Genomic DNA, 21,693 nt, shown 5'->3' on the forward strand with positions numbered 1-21,693 from the left:
ATTGTCCTGGATCAAAGCAACTTATTCATGTTGCTTCCAGCAGCTCTTCTGCACATATGCATGTTAGCAACCTCAGGCCTTAAACCTGCATGCACAAAAATACCCGTGTGGCTGTGAGACAGCCGAATCTTTTGTGTGCACAGGTACAACACATTTTGTCCGGTGTTAAAACAATCACTTCAAATGAAACGCACAGAACACACATCATGTGCAAAAGCCCCATGAGAACAGAATCACCCCCAGCCTCCTCACACAAAGCCCAGTCCCACGAGCACCTCTCCAAACCGCCCGCGTCACCTGTACGTGCTACCAGAGCCCTTCAGGAGAGACGAGCAGATGACTCCCAGCACATGGAGATTCAGCCCAGCAGATGGCTGTGAACAGCACGTGGTCTGCACAGTCAGGTGAAACTGGTGAAAACCAGGAAAGGTGTGTGAGAGATAAGATGTCCTCATTTGGCCAAGGTTCTCCTGCCACAAGTCAATAATCATTATTTTAATTATATTAACCAGGTTTCTACACAAGATGGGTTCAAATCGGCCTGACTGGATGGACTGCACCAAGGTGATAGGAAGAGCTGACAGCATGTTGTGAAACTTCAGTAAACTGGAACATCTGTCTACAGCAGCGCTACATAATGTCCAGGTGCTTCATAATAAGAAATGGTTAGTGCCTGGGGTGCCGAAAAACAAAAGACCAGATAACCTTGATGTCTCAATCCAAAAAGCCACACACACCCCCAAACACTCCCACACCAACACACATTCCTGCCTTTAAAATAAACAGGCACACCTAACCAAACAGCCACTGCCCAAAGAGGAGTCCAGCAAAGAGGAGTGTTGGTGGGTTAAACTCTGTCCAGGTTTCACATTACTGCACCTTCAAATGGAAGAAAAGGGGTAAAAACACAACTGAGTTTGTGGAGATCTCAGAGAAACCTCTAGTTCTCAGTATTCGAGTCAAATGTATAAAAGTGACCACGTCTCCGACATCATGACATTGCGCTGTTCAGATTCATTCTAGGCCAGTAATTCTTAAGGGGAAAAAAACAGGAAATTATTTCCACACCATTACCTTGAAATAACTGGGCTGCATTGCCAAAACCCATTTCTTCATCTCTGTGTAAATATCAGAGCTACTGGTCCATACCTCACAAGTAAAATGCTGAGATCAGATATACAATGGACAATGAAGTCATCAGCATGACAAACAGGACATAAATGTTTATAGTACAAACACACTCACATGACATACAGAGTCAGCTTGCTGAACTTCAAGAACAATTAAACTTAGCCAACAATACCACCGTCCTGGTGAAACCACTCCTCTCCACTCTGGCGTTCACTCCATCCATCACTACACACCTCTCACCTTCAAGACGACTTCTGCAACCCTCTTCACAAGAACACGAGTCTAACGAAGACGACAGAAGACCTGCAGGTTCACAGGGCCGAGATGGCAGGAGGACCTCACAGGGGCAGAATCAGGAGCAGGGGGGGTAAAAACATACATAAAACCATCGCCAACCACCTTGTAGTGCAGCGCACCTCTAATCCAAAGGCCCGTGTGGACGGGGGCGTGAGGACCGCTAGAAGAAGCAGAAGAAGTGGCCAATCAGCTGTACGGCTCTTCTGGAGCAGTGTGTAGAGTCTTGAACCCTTCACATCCACAGATTTAAGGCATTTTGGGTTCTAAAGGGAGGGGTTGTTCTCCATGTGCTTACGAGAGCTGGGTGGGGGTGTCCAGGAGAGGGTGGAGGTAGGATTTATGTTAAGCTATCAGCTACCAGTGACTACATACTAGACGGAAAAGCCCAAAGACGTCTGTGTACCGTGGAGCTCTACCATAAGGACCAAAATCCCAACTAACAGAGCATCTGTAATTGAATGTACGATTCTCTTTACAAAGGCAGTTTTGTGAAACTTTGAGTTAACCTTTATTTACTTGGCTCTGTAGAACCATGGAAATAAACTAGCACTGAAATCAGCCGTCATATGACCTGGTGTTTGGGGATAAGGAAGTGAATACTGCCATAAGCCACTAAGCCTCAAAAAGTCACTGATCCAATAAGTTGGTGTGATCATTCAGCTCTGGGAGAATATGGTGGCGTACCACTATGGACTATGCACTTCTTAAATGTCCAGTCATGAGGCACACACTAGTACGTGTAGCAATCAATCCTCTCACTCCTGCAAAATTCATCCAACATGGACCGAGTGTACGTCATGAATCTCATACAGAACTGTGTTTTCACAGAGAGTGTTTGTTGACACTTCCACACCAACCAACTCAATTTCCTGAGCTTCCTTAATAAACCGTTCTACAGGTGGGCTAGCCAAGCGTGCAGTTTTGCGGCCCTGCAACTCTGAAGTTCTGGGTTTGACTTCCATTAATTTTCACTTTTTTAGTTGAACACTGCAATGCAATCAGACTGGTCAGTTTATTTGTCAGTCCTCACTTCCTATAAATCAATAAATTCCTATAAATTCCTTTAAAAATTACAGGTGGAAGAAACACCACGTTGCACATATCCAGTTGTAGTCTAATATGTTGCACTAGCTTTTGGTTTGAAAATGAAATCTGCAGTTTTTGAGGACAGTAATGCAAGAGTTTTGTGTATTGGGGAAATGGCCTCCATCCTGTTTAGCCACTGTTGTTGGTGAATACAGGTCAGGTCCTACCACGCAGCAGACTCAGACGTTTGCTCAACAGGACATGCAAGAAATGTGATCAGATTCAGCTCGTCTACATGAGCACACAACACAAGCAGGAGAGACCAGTGCAGTAAAACACACGCGCAAGTGCAGTTGTAAACGTTCATTCATCATGAAGCCCCCCCCCCCCCCCACACACACACACACACATCTTGCCCAGGGCACATGGAATAATGCTATTTTAATGCATCTTGTGTACTGATCAGGCATTTTCGACCACTTACCACAATGCACTGTGAAGTCGTCCCTAGAAACCACTACTGCATGCATGTATAATTGGGCTAAATAATCACTTTGCAAAGGTCTGTTTTTTTTTACCTGTGCTGCACATTATGTTAAAAAACATGAACAGCACAATAATAATAATAAAGGTAAGTTTGAACCAATGTTTCCACAAAGGTATCGAGGTTACACTGCTTGAACATACATTGCTCGTCTCGTCTCTGAGCCACACGTATAATAAAGACTAATGGAACACCAGACACTTTGTACATTTTGCCCCGCGACTTTTACTGGATGCAAAGAAAAACATTTGTTGACAAAAAAATTCAGCTAAATAATACTTACTGGTTTACTCTTAACAACTGTTGAAAATTTCCAAAAATATCCAACAAACACTTGCAGTAGTGGTACAAGTGATATATGACCACTAATTAGTCCTCTTATTTTATTAAACATCTTAAGTACTTGTGCCCACTTCTTTAATTAGCTCTTCAACTTGTTTTTCATTAGATTACTGCCTAGGAAGCAAGATAAACCTTACTTGGTGAGTCACTTTAAATTAGTTTTTAAAAAGTAGCAGAAATTAAAACATTTTTAAGTTTGAATTATCTAACAATAACATCTTATATACCTTATTATGACAAGTTTTTATATTGCTTATATTTAAGATGTTTTCACTTATTACTTTTAGTCTGTGTGCACAGTAAATAAACTGAAGGGGCAACTATAAGCCAAACGCAACTATAAGCCAAGCTGCGTTTAACATGTGTGCTGGAGTCTCACTGCACTGCAATGCTCACCCAGTCCAGCACACCAGTGCAGTCACATGACTGTCATAAACACTTAAAAGATTCCCCCATGCCCAAAGCACCCTCGGAGCAAAAGGCCAAGACTCACGAGAGTAACGCTCTGGGTTGGCTCAGTAGCCGGGCCTCACGGGCCTCACGCGGGTTAAACACGCAGGTGTGAGGAGACGCTGCTCCCGTAAACAGCAGGTGCTTGACTGTGTTGAAGGTGAAGTGTTTTACTTCAAGAACACACAACGGGATGACACACTGCACATGTAGACTAGCTCTAGAAAGGAAGTCACTTCACCTCAGTTGGTCTAAGGCTGCTGTGCTCTTGATCAACCTCTACAGTGAAACCAGCACATTCATTCCCACACTCCAGCTGGAATGTGTGCACTAACAAATATGCATTATGAATCCACCTTACGCATGACCATGCTGATGTGCTCATTCCTTAAGGGGGAAAAAGCCAAGCTACTGAATGGAGCATCTGTCCTAGACTGGAGCTCATCCTGCTACCAAACAAACCTCACTACACCATCCAGCATTGCTATCATTCCCCTCAGGCCACCCAAGCCCGTCATTACAGTTTACATGCCTCATATCCAGTACATTTTTAATTACACTCAAGAAGTTTTAAAGTAAAGTAGATTTGGCCTCTACTCTGGTAGTTAAGCTTGTAATCAACAGGCCAAGAAGCTCTAGTTCAGTGTTTTCCCTCTTCGAACACACCTGCTAGGAATAAGGCCAGTTAATCAGGACTATACTGACACAGGTGTGCTGTCGCCTTGCCCAAGACTCTCCAACATGACAGAGCTTAAAATATTCTTATGACCAACTGAATCCTGTATGTACAAAATACAGTATATTAATTTATGTAAACAATTTCTCTACACTCAATTACTGTACATTCGTAGGAAGATTTCACCAGGTTTATACTTTAGGACCCTCATAAGACTTACATTGGTTTTATTTACTGAATCATATAGCAGAAAATCCTTGAGCAACTCAATCACTGGTTACTGAAAATAAATAAAAATGTGGGAGGGGCAGAGAGGCATTAAAGAGCTCAAATAAGATGTTTATATAAACTTGCAAAAATGTTATTCCTTCTCTTGTTCAACAGCAGTGTTATGAAAAAGAAGCTAAATGAAAGGAGGAAGTGACGAGAATGCACACCACAAACAAACAAGACATGTAGGTCTGTCAATCAGACTACTGATTAAGATGTACAATAATCAAGAGTTTTGCTCTAGTCTGATCATCAGCAGGGATAAGTTTACAGATCCATAAACGGGGGTTCAAATGAGGTGTGTGTGTCAACTGTAGCCCCAGGTATGAAATTAGTCTGAATGTTTTACAGTAAAACACTTTATCTGATGAACTGAGGTAAAGCACTTAAGACTGTATAGTCACTGATGAACACAATTTACTCGAGTCTAGGTATAGAAAATTGAAATAATCAATTTTCCCTCTCGGGATGACATTAAACTTCACAACCTCGTACCGCTGAAACACACTTCACGTTTCTGAACACCAGAAACATCCCGACGTTTCATCAGCTCCAACTCACGGAGTTACACACACACACACACACACACACACACTTCACCCTAAATCGTCGTTATTGCCGAATTTCAGTGCTAAAACACTGAGTACACTGTGTAAATGTGGACATGTTGACGTTTATCGTTGATGTGCCCGCTCACACTACCAGAGCCGGCGGTGTTTGGTGGAGGTTTTAACACCGTGACCGCGCTGGCTGGGCCGACACCACACGGCCCCGCGTTACTCCACCTGCCCGGTAACCACCGACACGTCGCCGCGGGACGCGGACACGGTCGGACGGGCGCTCCGAGGGGGACGTGTCCGCGGTGGACATCCTCACCCTCGCCCGTCCGCCATCTCACCGGCTCGCCGAGGCGTTTGCCTCGCGGCCCGAACCGCCGTTAGCTCGCTGGCTAACCTGAGGAGACGGAGCCCCGAAGCGAGGCTCAGCTAGCGGGCTAACGTTACTGGAAAAATGTCCGCCTCATCAAGACCCATAACAAAGATTCACAAGCGCGGAGCGTTTGAATGACATTTATTGCCTCTGAAATCAACATTAAATCAACATTAACACAACATTTACACGACATTAACACGAGCGGCCGCGGATTCGCGCCGTTTTGCGCCGCGCGCGGCTCCGTGTTGTGGGAGTGTGTGAGCGCGAGGCGCGTTTTATATAGTTACCTCACTCGCGTGCCGTGTGCATCCCTCTCCGCGCGGTACTAAAACCTCGCGCCGCGCTCAGCCACACGCGCGCAAAAAGAACACCAATACGGAAGCGACCATTCGTCAACCGCTTTTACGCCGCCGGGTTGGCGTAGCCACGTTTCCCACTGGAGCGGTTGCTCAAATTGCGTAGCGACGATTCGGTGTGCAAAGATGTGACGTCACGCTTCCGCCTGCAGGCTGCGTGAGGCCGTGCTGGCCTTCAGGCTGCAGTATTGTTTTGTTGTCGTTCACGCAGCTTTATTTTTTTTACTGCTATTTATAAAATGTCTAGTTGTTTTTCTTTACATTTTTGAACAAACGTAGAAAGGTAGCGATGTATTGTGCATGGCCGACTGTTCAAACAGACCTAAATGTATTGTGTTTAAGGTTGCTTTAGTTTAGATACAGCCTGTGTCGTGACTTCCAAGTATGTGGAAGGAAACGCAGTTTATTTGATTTGCAGGAGCTATTGAGCGGCCTTGGGTGACTGGCTACCGAGGCGTAATCATTCCTGACACTATCATTTTTTAGGATTTATATTTTTAATCAATTTGGTATTAAAACGATAGTAGATTGTCACTTGTGGTATTAAGCTGAGAATGTGAACTGTACTTTAGTATTCTTGACTATCCTCGCATTGAATGATCACCACGTTGGTTTGTTACTCGTTGCAAAACGTGATTCTGCTCTGAGATTGTGTGTGTGTGTGTGTGTGTGTGTGTGTGTGTGTGTGTGTGTGTGTGTGAGTGTGTGAGAGAGCTGTATGCATTCATGCTGTGCTCAGACTTTGTGTTACACACTATCTTGACAGAGAGCTTGACAGGTTGACAGAAGTCAGCTAGTGGAATATACCTACATACCCAAAGTGTATAGCAGAATCTTTTTCTTTTAGACCTTTCTGTAAATGTAGTGTAATATAGACAAAATGCCACCCTCTAAAATTATGAAAAACCTCTATTCTAATACAGTGTTACCTAATGTCTTGCTGAACTAGATACACTATTATGTTGGGTATTGCACAATCGATACAATATATGGTTTCCAATCCTGCAAATTTTGTTTTGTAAATTATATTAATATGAAGTGAAAATATACTAATCTGGCAAGTATTTAAAAATGTTCCCTTATACCCACCCTCACTATATGCTTTATTGGGTATAGGTTTTATATGTGTGTTTATAGGTGCATCATTACAGACTCTACCCCAGTTGTTATCTACATTAATCAGTCACCTTATACCATGTTCCATCAGTTGTCAGTTTCTGCTAATGAGATAATATCTCTGCTGTGGACCCTTCTGCGTGTACCTTCTCCGTGTGCCTCTGGTTGACATCAAGGTGATGATGGGTGTTGACCAGCTGTATAGTTTATTACAGCAGTGCTGCTGGGATCTTCACATAGTGAAGGCACTGCTGGAATCAGACTGCAGTCTGCAACCGCAAATGATTCAGACAGCTGTTCTTCTGAGATCAGAAAATGACCTTTGACGAGGGATTGAAGGATGGCTAACACCTTTGCTCTCTTTAAGTGTATAGCTTCAGGATGTTTCTAATGCTTTTATAATGATGTGCCTGGAGAGTGTAGTTATGTATCTTATAAACAATACAAGTCTTGAGTATTATTTGTTCTCTCAGTAACACTGAGGCACTCCCAGCTGTTGATTGATGCGAGAGGCATTAAGAACTCGCTCGCTGACCTTGTTCAAAGACGAGCACAACTCCTGTATAACAAAATGTGCCAGTGTTGGGGTCTTAGCTATGCCTCTGAAAAGAAAAAAAGGTTTAACTGAACATTAATAAATCTTGTGTGTTAAACAGTGCTCATTGAAGTAGCATCTGCTTATATCAGCCTGCTTTTATTGATATCCAGGAAAAGTTTTAAACACCTTTTAAACCTTGTTTAAAACACGCCAGGGTTTCTTACATTAGACATCATCTAACATGCAACAACAAACGAGAATGTAGAGAACGCCACTCTGTTCCTGAACATAAAGCTCAGTTACATCACTAACCCTGAAACCTGGAGCACTCCAGCTGATCAGGTATGAACATTTCAGCCCTGTATATTAGGTACACAAATCTTCCCATTTGATGACCTGCACAGTTCAACAGCAATACCCCTGTAACCCATTTACTGCAGGCCTGTGTGTGACCTGAGGACCACTGCTGACTGGATGTTTCTGTGTGACCTCTGGGTAATTATATCACAGTTTTATAAGTCAGAAAGACTTCATGTTCTTCATATACTTCACTGCACATTTACCACATCACTAATACCAAGAATCAGTTGTATGTCCATGTATAAGCTGTGCGGGTAGAAACGTAACTAGTGCAGCATGTTTGGGTCCTTTATATTGTAAAGATTGGTTGGTAAGGTGCTGACTTGATTTTTAGTGGCCCAATGATTGTGGAAGTATCCATACTATCTCTTTATGTGTTTAAATTCTGGTTCATGCCAGATGCTGCAGAGAACCACAATCCCTCATAATGCTAATAATGGTAATATTGCCAAGTCATGGTCAAGCTTTATTTTTAGTAACACAGGGCATCACCAGAAAGCGGGGTTTCTTCTAAACTCAGTTAAAGTGAGAGCTTGGATTTTTCATGCATCTGAATCTCAAGCTGGCCAGGGGACCAACGGCTCTGTGCCCATATCCTGCAAGATCTGACATCTCAGCCAGAGCTCTTGTACTACCAATCGATGCTTAAAAGGAAACGTTAGCCAAACTGATTGCTTTGAAAATGCAGCCAACCCAGTTTCGCAGCTGATGATACAAAGCCAAAAACATCCTAAGGGCAAGATTCAGAATCAGGAGTATTCAATCCTGCTTAAGTTTTTCTGCTTGTGCATACATGTTACAGGTGTGTTACATGCCCACTGTTAGCTATGATGAACATACCTGCGTAAGTCTCTGCGTAAGTCTCAGAGGCTGTGTATGTAATAATGAACACCCTCGATGCTGGAACAACCCTTTCACATTACACATCACCAGCCAGTGTTCAGGCATGAGAACAGAAGCTTCATTTAGCATCATGAGAAAAATATCTTGCCTGTCTGGTAGAATGACTGCTCTGTATTGTAGATGTAATATTAATTTTACAATAATTTACAATTGAAGTGGAAATGATTAAACAATACAGGGGTTTGGCATCATGTCACTAACATAAATAATCGTTTTTCCCCACATCATGGATTAAATAGCAAAATTAAAATGCAGGCTACTTCCAGTCAGTGTGAGCCTGACCATTAATCAGACTTAAAGACTCAGTTTATAAATAGGCTTATGATGATAACCAGATGCATGTCATAATCTTTGAGGTTTGCAACTGAACGGAAGCTCAGGGATGCTGGGAAAACAAGAAGGTGAAATTCAAGTGTTGTGGGTGACTTAACTATGATTGTCATAGATAATTACACATAGCCTTCCAGCTAACTATACAGAGGCAAGATGACGGGGCTTGTTTGTACTTGCAAAATTACACCACTACGTTTTGGAAAATGAGTTATACATCTTGCTGATCAAGTTCCATATTTCTGAAAAAAAAAAAAAACTCAACCATGTTGACACTTTGGTCATAAGACTGAATAAAACAGTAAAAATTCAAATGGATTGGAGTCAGCAGTTTTGATTGTATATTTAGCAAGATATATGTAGTCGTGGATGAATATAAACGTGAAAAAGTACAACATAGCATAGCATCCATTAGAGTAAGATTGTTTCTTGCTGCTAGAGTGCTGGCTTGGGTGACTATAATAACCCCTAAACAGACATACTGGGTCTGAAGATGTGAAACTACAAAATGAAATTAAAACCATAATATATCTAGGTATGAAAGGAGCTTACCAATTTTATATAGAAATCTGTAATCTAAAATATTTTACTCACCAAACTTGGCACCTTTTCCCCGTATTTAAATCTGCCATAGTGTGGAGAAAGTGTGAAAATCATCTTAGTCTTTGAAAACAAGTATGAGCTGACCACTGAGGACTGAAATCGTTTTTCTTTTTGCTGTTTTCACACCACTGCAACAGTCCTAACTGACGAGCTGTTGGAGTGCAGACGTTTCGTGGTTAGTTGGAGGGTGAAGTTTGAGGCGGACTGTTAAACCAATTAAACACCAAGTATTTGCTTTGATGTGTGACTCAGTGACACCTAGAATAACACTGATCAGTGAGAATGGAAAAGCTTCACTGCAGAAGACTCACAAACAGGTGCACCGTCCAGGTGTTCTGACAGAAAACAAACTGACTGACCTAAAATCAGAGTTCAGGCCTCCCTAACGCTTTGTCCAGTACGCTTAGGTAAACTCTCCCATCATAGCAAAGTGACGTCAGTAGAACTAATTTTTCTTGAGAAGAACTAGAGGCCATGATTCCAGTGATTGGTCCTCATCTTGTGGTGAACAAGGAGTCACATCAACTTTATCAAAATGCTTCCAGTTGCAGATTAATTTTGTGCCTGTGTGATTAGTTAAGGCTGTGGTAAAAATATCAGGATTCAAAAAGCACATGAACTGGTCATTTTTTGTTAACCTAAATAATACTGTTCCTTGACCTGACAACATAACAACAACAAGAAAGACATCGGCAGATTCTAAAAAGGTGAAAAAAATCTAAGTGAATTATTCACAGCAATATTAAATACCTATACCCCATGAACAGGTCCTATTTAATTAGAATTTTGTTGCTTCTGCTTCTTTAATCTCTTCTTGAAGTAATGTTTATATTAGGAACCAATATTTTACTTTAATTTTTCATTTTTAACATTTAACATGGCAGGAGTTGAGTCTGATCCATCATTATAGGAATAAAAACACATGCATCAAAATCAAACAGATAAAGAGGGAAGCATGTTGGTAAGATTACTACATCATCTTCTCCGCTCCGCAATCAAGCTTAGTGCCACCACCCCCCGCCCTCCACACACACACAACACACACACACAGAGCCATAGGTATGTCACTGTTGTGTTTGAGGATTCCCAACTCTTAAAACTCCTTAAAAAAACACCTGCCTGCTTTTCCATCTTAATTTGCTCAAGTTTGGCAACCCACTCTAAACTTCTCAGACTTCTCCCTCACCTTGCTCTTACACCACGTCAGCTGTCGAGGACAACTCTGTCCTAGTTATGTGTTCGTAGGTTCAGCTGACCTGCCATGAGCCATACTGATATGATTGACAGGTCTTTGATGATTTCACCACGGCTTTATTGTTAGAACCACTGATCCATTCACCACTGATCTTCTGATGTTCTACAGTTTAACTTCTTCTTGTTCTCTTCTTGTGTAATACAGAAGAGCGTTTCTACAGTTTTAAATGTGAGTATGTCAGGGTGTGTTTGGCTGCAGTAAAACTGTTCACAACTCTGGTGAATCCCCTGCATTTGGGTTTCAAAAGCTTTTGGGTCCATTGGTCCCATCAGTGGTTATATTCTGAGAACACCCTCTGCATTAGAGATCTGAGAAGCCCACTGAAATCGGCCCTGTAGCATCCTGTTTCTCCTGAATCTTTAAAGAGAAAAGTTTCACAGTAAAGGTGCCTTCACTGCACATAAATTGCTGGGAAGGAGCCCCCCCCCACCACCACAGTGAAAACTATCCAATCTAATTTTATCTAAGTTGTAGTGAGTGTAAAAGTTTTCAATGAGTGACTAGGGACTGGAGTTTAAAGGCCTTATTGCCACATACTGAAAATTGGCAAATGCACTTTTTTCTTTTTCGTATGCAGTGTTGCCAGTTCATCCCAGCTGGCATCAGTCTCGGTTAATCCAGACTGGAGCATCGAATCTGAAATGAGATAATCAGTGTCAGTTTGACACTCGTCACAGATTAATCACCTGTCAGCCTCTGACCATTCCTGACGGGAACCTTCTAAACTTCCAGATGGCACAGTCTCCCTGTCTCGCTCTACCGTTGGACACTGCAATGGTCCCCTTTGCTGGCGAACTGACAGAGAATTATTTAGGAGTGCTGACACTCACTGCAGTCAAATGTCCCCGGTGTCATATTTCATTTGTCCTGTTTGTAACATATACACATGTCTCCATCCATATACCCACATGTACTGTACACTAAAATGAACTTTTGGGCTTCAAATTCCCCAAAACAGACCCTACTAGCTAATGATAAATAACAATATTGATATCATTGTTTTGTTTTATAAATGTAGTTCTTTTGTTATAAATACTCATAATATCTATCTACCTATATATATATTCTTACTGAACCTGGTACTTTCCTGAATGACACGAAGAGCTAAAAAACTGTCATCATTCTTAGGATGAATGATCACGTCACTGCAGTTGTGAAATTTGACAGGAAATACTGTGTAAAAAAGCATCATTCAAGCAGTTTAATCAGGAACCTCTTCATGAATTATTGCACCATTTGGTAGACAATGAACTGAGTGTGAGTTCTGGTGTAGCGTTGAAGGAGTCGATCACAATGATGTGGGCATTAATAGAACAGAGTGCATAGTGCATTTGTTCTATACAAAAGAGGACAGTCACAGAAAACATAATGCCATCAGACGTACAAGAATAGCAAAATTCAGACTTATAAGAAAATCACAACTCCACAATTGTGTGGAATCACAATTCCACAACTTAAATTATACATACATCCTTATTTGGACAAATAGTAGTTAAAGTTTAAAAAGGTGCTTTTAAGCCAAAACATTAAAACCCTCCTTCAGCAATGAAAAATAACAAGGGGACCTAATGGACTAAATCTATCTATAACTTTTACTGCTATGTTTAAAACTGGATATAAGAAGTCAGTGTCTGTTGCAAACAAAAATCTAGCACATTATGTCAATATACATTTTTAAAAGTTAAAAGGACAAAAAATCCACTAATCCATCAGAATCGGAATAGAAAATGTACAAACCCAAATAGGCAAGTTTCTGGGGTTGGATGAAGCATATAAACTAGACTGTAATGTCAGAGGTGATTCAGTCTAGGTTGCATTATAATTTTGTATAAGTGATAATGATACAGAAATATATCGTGATAATCTTTGTTAATTCCCATTTAGATTTTTTTTTTGTTCATCTCATTTGCCTGTTGTGAATGTTCTCTCTACATCTACAACTGTTGTTGCTAGTCCGCTGGTGTGTGGAGTTACTTGACAACTCACACTCCGCCTTAACAAAAGACTTGACAAAGTGCAATTGGGCTGCCCTCCTTACCGGGACTGAAAGGTCAATAATAGAAGTGCGGCAGCCTTGTGTTCAGTGGAGCTGCTCAAGCTGTCAAGCTCTCCTGCTTCTCGACACACATCAAGCCTTTTAAAATCAGCAGTGCTTGCCCAAGTGTTCTGGTTAGCGCTGCTCCTCCAGTTACTGGTTGTCTGTTAAGGCCCCAGCGTCACTAATCAGATATTACGCAGGTCCATACGAGGACTTCACAATGCCTGGCATCAAACAAAACCAAATGTATTCAAAAGTCAACAGTCTTCTTCTTCGCCCCAGTACCACTGGAGCACAGGAGACATTTTAGAAGGAGCCAGAGGACGTCTATGAATATGACGGAAGAAGAACTGACAGCAGTGCACTTTACTAACATTATTCATTATACTAATTAACATTAGCAAACCATGAACTTGAGAGTTTTGTCTCCTTATTTAGTGTTTATTGTAGGCTGTTTACCAATGGGCAGCACTGAAAATGATGAAATATAGACATCAACATTACTTATGATTTTACATGGAACACAGAGTCCAAAAAAAGTTCACGGAGGAACAGGCACAGCAACGTCAAACCTGAAGACACGGCAGACAAAAGAAAGAAATCTGGTGGCCCAGACCAGGTGATCATCTGCTTAGGTTTTAGAAACAGATGTAAGAACCTGTGCCTCCAAGCAGAAAGGCCAGAAACCTTTAATCTTGTTTGGAGTAGAGTTTGTAAACCCCAGCCATGAATTAAACTAATTCAGTACTGGTAGATTCAGTGGTGATCAGGACTTCAGGGTTTCCTTTGGAGTGTGCTTGGACTGGACTGACCTGAATACAGGTTCAGTATGGGGTTTTCCATATTTCAGATATTTAAAATGAGACATAGTTATTGACTATATGAATACAGTGTTAACTTCATTTGAGAAACTCAAACTGCAACGAAAATATGAGAACACTCAGACAAAAATTGCAAACATTGAGAATATTTAGATTGCCATTTAATAGCTGAATACGCAGGACTTATAAATGCATTCTGAAAAGCTTTGATTTTAGCGATTGGTCCAGCTGCAAAAAAATTGCATCGAGTGTGGGTGTACAGTAATATGTAAATGAGAAAGTAAGCCGACGCTAATTTAACTCTATTGCACACCGGCGTCTTGCAGCCTTCAAACTCTGCTGAACTTGTGACTTCAGCAGATTCTTATGGAAGCATAAAAGCTCAGCGCTCCTCTGAACCACCTATGTATTGTTCGCTAATTATATCTATTTATCACGTCGAACGTCACTTTTGAGGTTATCCTCCATGCCGATCTGTCGCCAGGTTCTTCGGGGAGGCCACGCTGCACATTCCGCCTTGATAGATACGGATTTTATTACCCTCAGATCATTACCATAATTTCCCCCTGGCTCTCGGTACCATTCTTTATCTAAAACTGCATTTCCGGCGATTAGAAGGCATTTCTCACGACAGGCAAATCTGGTTTGCCACGTGCGGCCGCGATCCGTCAGTGTAATTTGAAAGAGCACAAACGTGCTTGGCTGTAAGCGACAGCGCGTTATTAAATTAGAGGACCGCGACTCGTCTAACGCCACAGCGCTGGTGGCTGCAGAGTGAGGGTCTCCTTGCACGGACCCCAACACCCAGCTCCCAACACCGAGCACCCAACACCCTGTACACAACACCCAACACCCTGTACACAACACCCAACACCCTGTACACAACATCCTGTACACAGAACAGGCAGGAACACTGAAACGACGCCTCAGTGCCTTAATCAAACTTGACACCATGAGAAACAACCCAAAATGATATATTAAGTATATCACAAGTACAGGTTACAATACAGATTGTCTGTGTATTCCTGATCAAAATGGTTCTCGGCCTGTAAAAAGCTCTTGACTAACTGGGGCTTCTAAAGCAACAGGGAGCCTTCAGCCTGTTCTTTGTCTCTAGGGAAGTAACTCCACATTCAAAACACACACACATGGTCTGTGTGTCTGTGTGAGTATGTAACCCCCCCCTTAGAGTGAGCGAGGTGCTCATCCCCCCAGGTCTGTGCTGGCGTGGCCCCCCAGCAGGGAGCAGCGTCCTGGGCCCATCAGGCTGTGGGGGAGCATGGTTGCAGCTGACAGGATAAGTGTTTGGTCAGCAGCATGACTGCAGCACACTGACACTTCCCACCCAGCTCAGGGTCACTGAGTTCCCCAGAGTGTGTGTGTGTGTGTGTGTGTGTGTGGGAGAGAGACAGACAAAGAGAAAAGCAGTACAACACAACAATACTCTTTATGTGTACAGCTGCAATGGTGATATAGTTATCAAGCCTTGATATTTGCTTTGCAGTTTGGTATTTATCTCTTCAGTCATCCTGTTTTGGGGTGTGTGTGTGTGTGTGGGGGGGGGGGGGGGGGGGGGGTATGTGTGTGTGTTTAGAGAGACTGGGGTAAAGAAAAAGCTAATTCTGCCCAGAATGTTTTCAAAGGCGATAGCATCAAGAATGGGTGTTCATATTCACAATGTGTAGCGCAGATATGAAGAGTCACAGTAAAGGTTCACAGTCCTTCTTTGACTGCCTGCTCCTATATAGGTTACGCTAAGGTACAAACAAGAACATTATATGTTTAAACTCACTTCTGTAGGCCTTAGGAATAATTAATTAATGATGACTGAAGCCACTGTAGTTTCAGTTACACAGTATTGTAAATGGTTTTACTCAAATCTCATATGGAAATGAAACATCTTTCTGATGCTTTAAGGTCCAGGCTCACACTGGCACTCTGGGAATTCATTAGAGCCACACGGCAGCTACAACATGTAAAAAACGAAACGCCGCTGGTGCACTCATACTATTGTCATACGCATTAGTGACAACCATGTTGAGAAACACCACCCAAATAATATCTGGTCAGTGGTGGCAGTCACCTGGAATAATTAAACTGTGATCTGTAAAATGCACCTATAAGGGGAGCTTAAGGAAGTGACCAGTGTTGGTAGGCAAATTGTACATCAGTGTAATGACCAGTGTGAATTCATATCCAGTACAGTGCAAGCGTCAGGTGTGAGCGTAGACAGGTGTGAAAAACGCTGCAAAGTAGGAAAAGTAGGAATGCTTTCAAAAATAGAAGCATCACAGATTTTTCAGTATGCGAAATGCCAAGGAGAGAACAAATACCGCCACCATTATGACCATTATGACCATTATGTCTTAAAGAAAGCATCAATTCTTTTGCTCACAGTTTTACATTTGCTCAGCAGAGAGGTTGCTCTAAAACATTTTGGAACTTCTGTGGATGTAGTCTTGCTCAAACCCTTCTGTCTCTTCATGTAATCTCAGACAGACCTGATGTTGAGATCAGAGCTTTGTGGGGACCATCTCACTCCCAGGACTCCTAGTTCGTCCTTATACTGAGGATGGCATTGATTGAATGCTGTGGGTCAGTGCCTGGGCTGCGAAACAAATCTGGAGATAACTAGATGGCTTCCTGATATCGCGTGATCAAGTCATTTTCTTTCTGCACCACAGTTCCTACATTCTCATGCACAGTTGAGTAACTTTGCATTGTTTCCACATCAAAGGTCTTTCTGGCCACAGTTCTTTCATGAAGGCCACTTCTGGACAGACATTTCTAAACAATACATGGGCGTATTGGAGTCCCACTGGTTTCTGCCGGTTCTGCACGTTGCTGGACATCCTCCCATTTCGACGGGAAGTGACCACGTTGCATCTTTCATCTGCTGCACTTTGTTTCCTTGGCCGACCGCTGTGTCTGTGGCCTCATCGCTGCCCATGTTCTTGTGATTCTTCAGAAGAGCTTGTCCAGCACATCTCCAAACCACAGTTTGCTTTGAGATCTTTGGGGAGACCTTGCTGACGCCGTGTAACTACCTTGTGTCTTCTTGCTGTGCTCAGCCTTTCCATGGTGTCTGACCAGTGACATGAAACTTGTCTTACACAACCTTTGTAGCACAGTTTGTTTTTTCTTCATCCACTTTTAAGCCTCCTACATAGCTGTTTCTGATTTAGTTAATGGCCGTTTCAACCGGCATATGATATGATGATCATTATCACCTGTTTGGTATAACTGGTTAATCATACCCCTGACTATAATCCTATAAAATCCCTCACTTTGCGCTTTGTATCAATTCATAGAAGAATTGATGTTGTGTTGAAGGTAAAGGGTGTTCGCACCAAATACTGATTTGATTTAGGTTTTCATTTGTTTGTTTACTTTGCTTTTTGTTAATTGACAAAAATAAGCTATCAGCACTTCTATTTTTGAAAGCACTTTGCAGTATTTTTCTACTCCTGCCCAAAATGTTTGCACAGCACTGTACATCTTTTTTTTCTATTAAATTAGCAGCCAATTTCTGTTTTCTATTTAAGTAGCAGCCAGAAGTGATTGTGTTGGACTGTGATTGTGCCTGGGGGCTGGATCATTTGACACATTACAGCCCTAAGCAGGCACACCGACCTTCACCTGCAGGTCACGCTCCCTCCTCACAGCCCTGACGAGTCAAGTGGGAATAACCCACGTCAAGATGGTGAATTTATTTGCAACCCTCATTAATAGTCCAAAGTGAAGGCACTGTATAATTGTAAACCACGTCCATCACCCATAACAAGGCCTGTCATCAATATTTAGTAAGAAACGCAGGTGTGCTTTATATGCCAAACATGAAGTCACAATGAATTTGCAGGTTCCCAAGATGGCTGAAGACACTAATGGTTTGCTGTAATCTAATGAATGATGTATTCAGCCAAAGCTTTTCCTCAGGGAGAGAGAGAACGAGTGAGAGAGAAAACGAGTGAGAGAGAGAGAGGAAGACAAACAAAAGTTACCATAATTGATTAACTTGAGGAAGTCTCTTCTTGTCATAGGGTGGGGGGGCTGTGGGACACATGACCTCCCATGACTTTGCTGGGAAGAGCCATATACTACAGAGGCAACACAGACCGTGTTCTCCGTCTCTCTTGCTCATTAGTGCCTGGTAATTAAAGTTTGTTTACGGATCAACGATGCAATCGGCGAGACGTAGAAGACTGTGGTGGAATATCACATGATCAACACAGAGCAACACAGAGCAACACATGGTAGAACACAAACAAGTCTGGGCCGAGCCAGCGGGCTGATTACTGCTGTAGGGGGCAGTGCTGTGATTAGTGTTGAGTGCACAAGTGCTGTTATTGGTGCTCACAAGGCAGTGTTGAGTGTGGAAAGAGGCAGCGTGGTGGTTACTGCTGCAGGGCGCAGTGCTGTGATTCGTCCTGCAGGGGGCAGTGTGGTGATTATTGCTGCAGGAGGCCATGTTGTGATGAGTGAGTGAGGCAGCGTGGTGATTACTGCTGATGAAGGCCCTGTACTGGTTTTTGCTACTGGAGGTAATAATGTGATTAGTGATGTAATGGGCAACGGAGAAAGTGCATACAAAGCCTGTGTGGACACTGAGATGCAGTGAGAAGGTGGAGACCTTCCTAAAGGCCCACGGGACTCTCATCCAGTCATGTGACCCTCATCCTGTCATGTGACTCTCATCCAGTCATGTGACGTCCCACATCATTATCGGCTGTGTGTGCCACAAGGCTGTAAAGAAATCTGGCCTATTTTTGCCCAAAGATAAGGAGGGGAATGTTTGCCGCATTTAAATACTGTTATTGTAGAACAGTGCAAAATGTGCTACTCACAGCAGACCTCCAAAACACTCCAAAATAAAAAGCTAAATACTATATTAATTGTAATCATTGTACCTCACATCTCCAAGTGATGCAATTACACTGCAATTCAATTAACATCACATAAGTCATAAAGTCACAGCAATTCAGTTCAGTGTTTGGTGGAACTGGATGGTTTAGTAAGACGGTCATTCTGGGGCGGACACAGAGCAACAGGGTGAGTAGAACAGTCGCCTTGTTACCTTCAGCTCAGCCATGCAAGTTATGAGAGCATAATGAACATACTTTCACAATACTTCCACACAGTGGAGTAGCTGCATTTCAGAGTGGCCGCGCTGACTTCTCTTCACCATTTAGTCCTTTAAAGTCCCCACATTTCAAGGGAGGGCTGTAGTAAATATAGTAAATATAGTAAATGTAGTAAATGTGGTAAATTCCATTGCAGGTTCATCTTTTCATTCTTCAAAAGCCAGTCCCCACATTTCAAGGCGGGCTGTGTTGAATAGTGAAATAAGTTCAGCTTTTCATCCTTTAAGAGCAAATCCCCACATTTCAAGGCGGGCTGTGTTGAATTCTGACATGGGTTCACCATTTAATTCTTGTAAAGTAAAATGCTAAAGCACTTGAGTTCACCTCTTTCAGTCACATTATGTCCCACAGCGTTCAGCCATCAGGACAGAGGAGTCCCGGGGCCTCACACGCTAGCACACACCACCCCATGCTGGAATAACCCTTCACACTGTTTCTTGATTAGGCTATAGCACCAGGTGCAAGCCAGCATAGGAAACCAAATTATATTACGATCTGATAAACGTATTTTCCAATTCGGCATAGATGATATTTCCCCTGCCCTTTTTTGAAACATAATATTATCGCCAAGGCGATGATCATATTAAACCACTGCTCATAACTCCTTTGCCGATGCCCTAATTCACGCATAATTCTCACCAGTATCAAGTAGAGGCATCATCAGGGTAATGGCCCCATTAGGCAACAAATCACCACCCCGGGCGGCCCAAACTGCAGCTTGCGTTCTCTAACCATGTTTCATCATTTGCCACTTCCACCAAACGAAAATATCGCTGAGACGTTGTGGTAAATAGATTGTGCCTGGGCTAACGTCGTTGTGTGTGGTTATTGTAGCTAATGGTTCAGCTTGTTTATGAAGCGCAGAGTTGGTGGCTAACGTCCTGCCGTGGCACCTGGCTGAAAACAAACAGGTTTATGTGTGGAGGTTTCTGAAGGAGACCTACAGTATGGTGACTACAGCAGTGAATAAGTTTGTTCGCTTTTCCTGTAGGTGTAAGACGTAGATGTAGATGAGAACAAAGTTAGCAGCAGGTTCTCAACAGTCGTGTCTTCTGACAGCAGGATGGACACTCCAGCATCTTTATGCTGGGTTCAAATTCACAGTTTCAATGTGTTTGCTGGATTTGAAATGCCTCACTGGTAAGTACATTCACAATGCTGCAAGATGTTTGTTGGGATAAACCATGAACAGTGTGTTGCCCACGCCATGCACCTGTCAGTGTGGTGAGCAGTGCTCACAGACCCTGAAGAGACTCTATTAGAAGAAAAAGAAGAAAAATCTATCAAGCTTCCATAAATTGTGCTGAACCACTGTTGACCAATGGGGGAACTAGCAGTCAAAAACCCTGGTCCCATATGCCTGAAACATTATTGATTATGACACGGGAGGCAAAAACTGATCTTAAACCAGCATTCTTACTGCAAGCTTAGTGAGCGATTATCATCATGTTCCATTAGGAATGATAAAACGTTGGAACTGTTAAAAAAAGAAAATCCCAAGGCACTAGAATATGTGCCTGTTTCACAGTGAAATCCATCGCCACAGTATTACTTAGCATAATGTAAAGATCAGAGGAGGCTTTAGGAGAGCTTGGCTGAGCTCTTTGCTGTAGGCCAGAGCGATCCGTAAGTGCAGCACTAAGATGGCCGGGTGTTAGCCTCAGCCTCCAATACATTTTTGAGTCCCAAAATTAGTTTAGCTGCATTTACGGATAGAAACCTTTTATCATTAGCCCCTTCAAATGGTAGAATATAAAATTATTGAAATGATGAGCATACGTCTTCATAAGTGGCTTTATTGCCTTACCATTCTCTCTCTTTCTCTCTCCCTCTCTCTGTTTTTTTAAGGCACGTTGGGGTGCAGAGACACGGCATTGTGGGTAATGGCTGGCATCAATAAGGCTGTAATGTGATTGGGAGACTCGTGGCAGGGTGTAGGCACGGCAGAAGCTGAGATGGTGGGCAGTCCCATGGTTTCTTATAATAATTTTAAAAATACATCTCTGAGCTATTAATATCATTTCACTTTGAGGAATATCTAAACTGGGTTGGAAATAAGTGAATTAGCAGCATAAACATCTATCTGAAATAAATTAATCCTGGTTATATTACTGTAAATCAAATAATTATTAGATTTCTGCCCATTTAAAGCACTCAAAATGTCAAAATGATTTCTTACTCTCAAAAAATGAACTTGAGCAGAGATTTAAAATTTTGTTTGTCTAGATCTATAAAAGGCTTCAAGGAAATACAGTATAACATCTCTGTGATCATAAGTAGTCATTTGTTTCTGCATGGTGATTGAGGTGTTCATGCTACCGTCACATTTTTTAAACATATTTCAGAGCTTTTATTGTTCAGTTAGGAGTGTGGCACAGTGCACGCTCTGAGATAACGCGCTTTTTCAGCGACCCTTCACCTCCAAATCTTTGTATCCATGGCAACAAGTCTGGTCGGGAAGACTGTAACTGGGCCCGCATCATTAAGGCGCATCTTACTAAACAAAATTCCATTAGCTATAAAAATAAAATAAACTTAAAAAAACCCACCAGTAAACAACTTT

The 21,693-nt window shown here is 42.3% G+C and overlaps 1 protein-coding gene and 1 long non-coding RNA gene across 3 annotated transcripts in view; one reads left to right on the forward strand and one right to left on the reverse strand.

Moving 5' to 3' along the window:
* Positions 1–10,036, reverse strand: part of slc39a10 (solute carrier family 39 member 10) — a 27,562-nt gene extending 17,526 nt beyond the window's left edge. Inside the window, exon 1 of one of the 2 annotated variants that reach the window (XM_076998367.1) lies at positions 9,867–10,036. The gene's annotated coding sequence lies outside the window, so the exon portion shown is untranslated. Of the gene's footprint in view, positions 1–5,956; positions 6,115–9,866 lie in introns of those variants that run through there. The other variant, XM_076998365.1, reaches the window with a different exon arrangement.
* The window catches only part of LOC143509533 (uncharacterized), a 22,420-nt gene continuing 6,667 nt past the window's right edge, over positions 5,941–21,693 (forward strand). The window contains exons 1-2 of the long non-coding RNA XR_013129701.1: positions 5,941–8,021; positions 8,120–8,174. This is a non-coding gene — a long non-coding RNA (uncharacterized LOC143509533). The remainder of the gene's footprint in view (positions 8,022–8,119; positions 8,175–21,693) is intronic.

This window comes from Brachyhypopomus gauderio, chromosome 3 (assembly GCF_052324685.1).
Source record: "Brachyhypopomus gauderio isolate BG-103 chromosome 3, BGAUD_0.2, whole genome shotgun sequence".
NCBI lineage: Eukaryota > Metazoa > Chordata > Actinopteri > Gymnotiformes > Hypopomidae > Brachyhypopomus > Brachyhypopomus gauderio.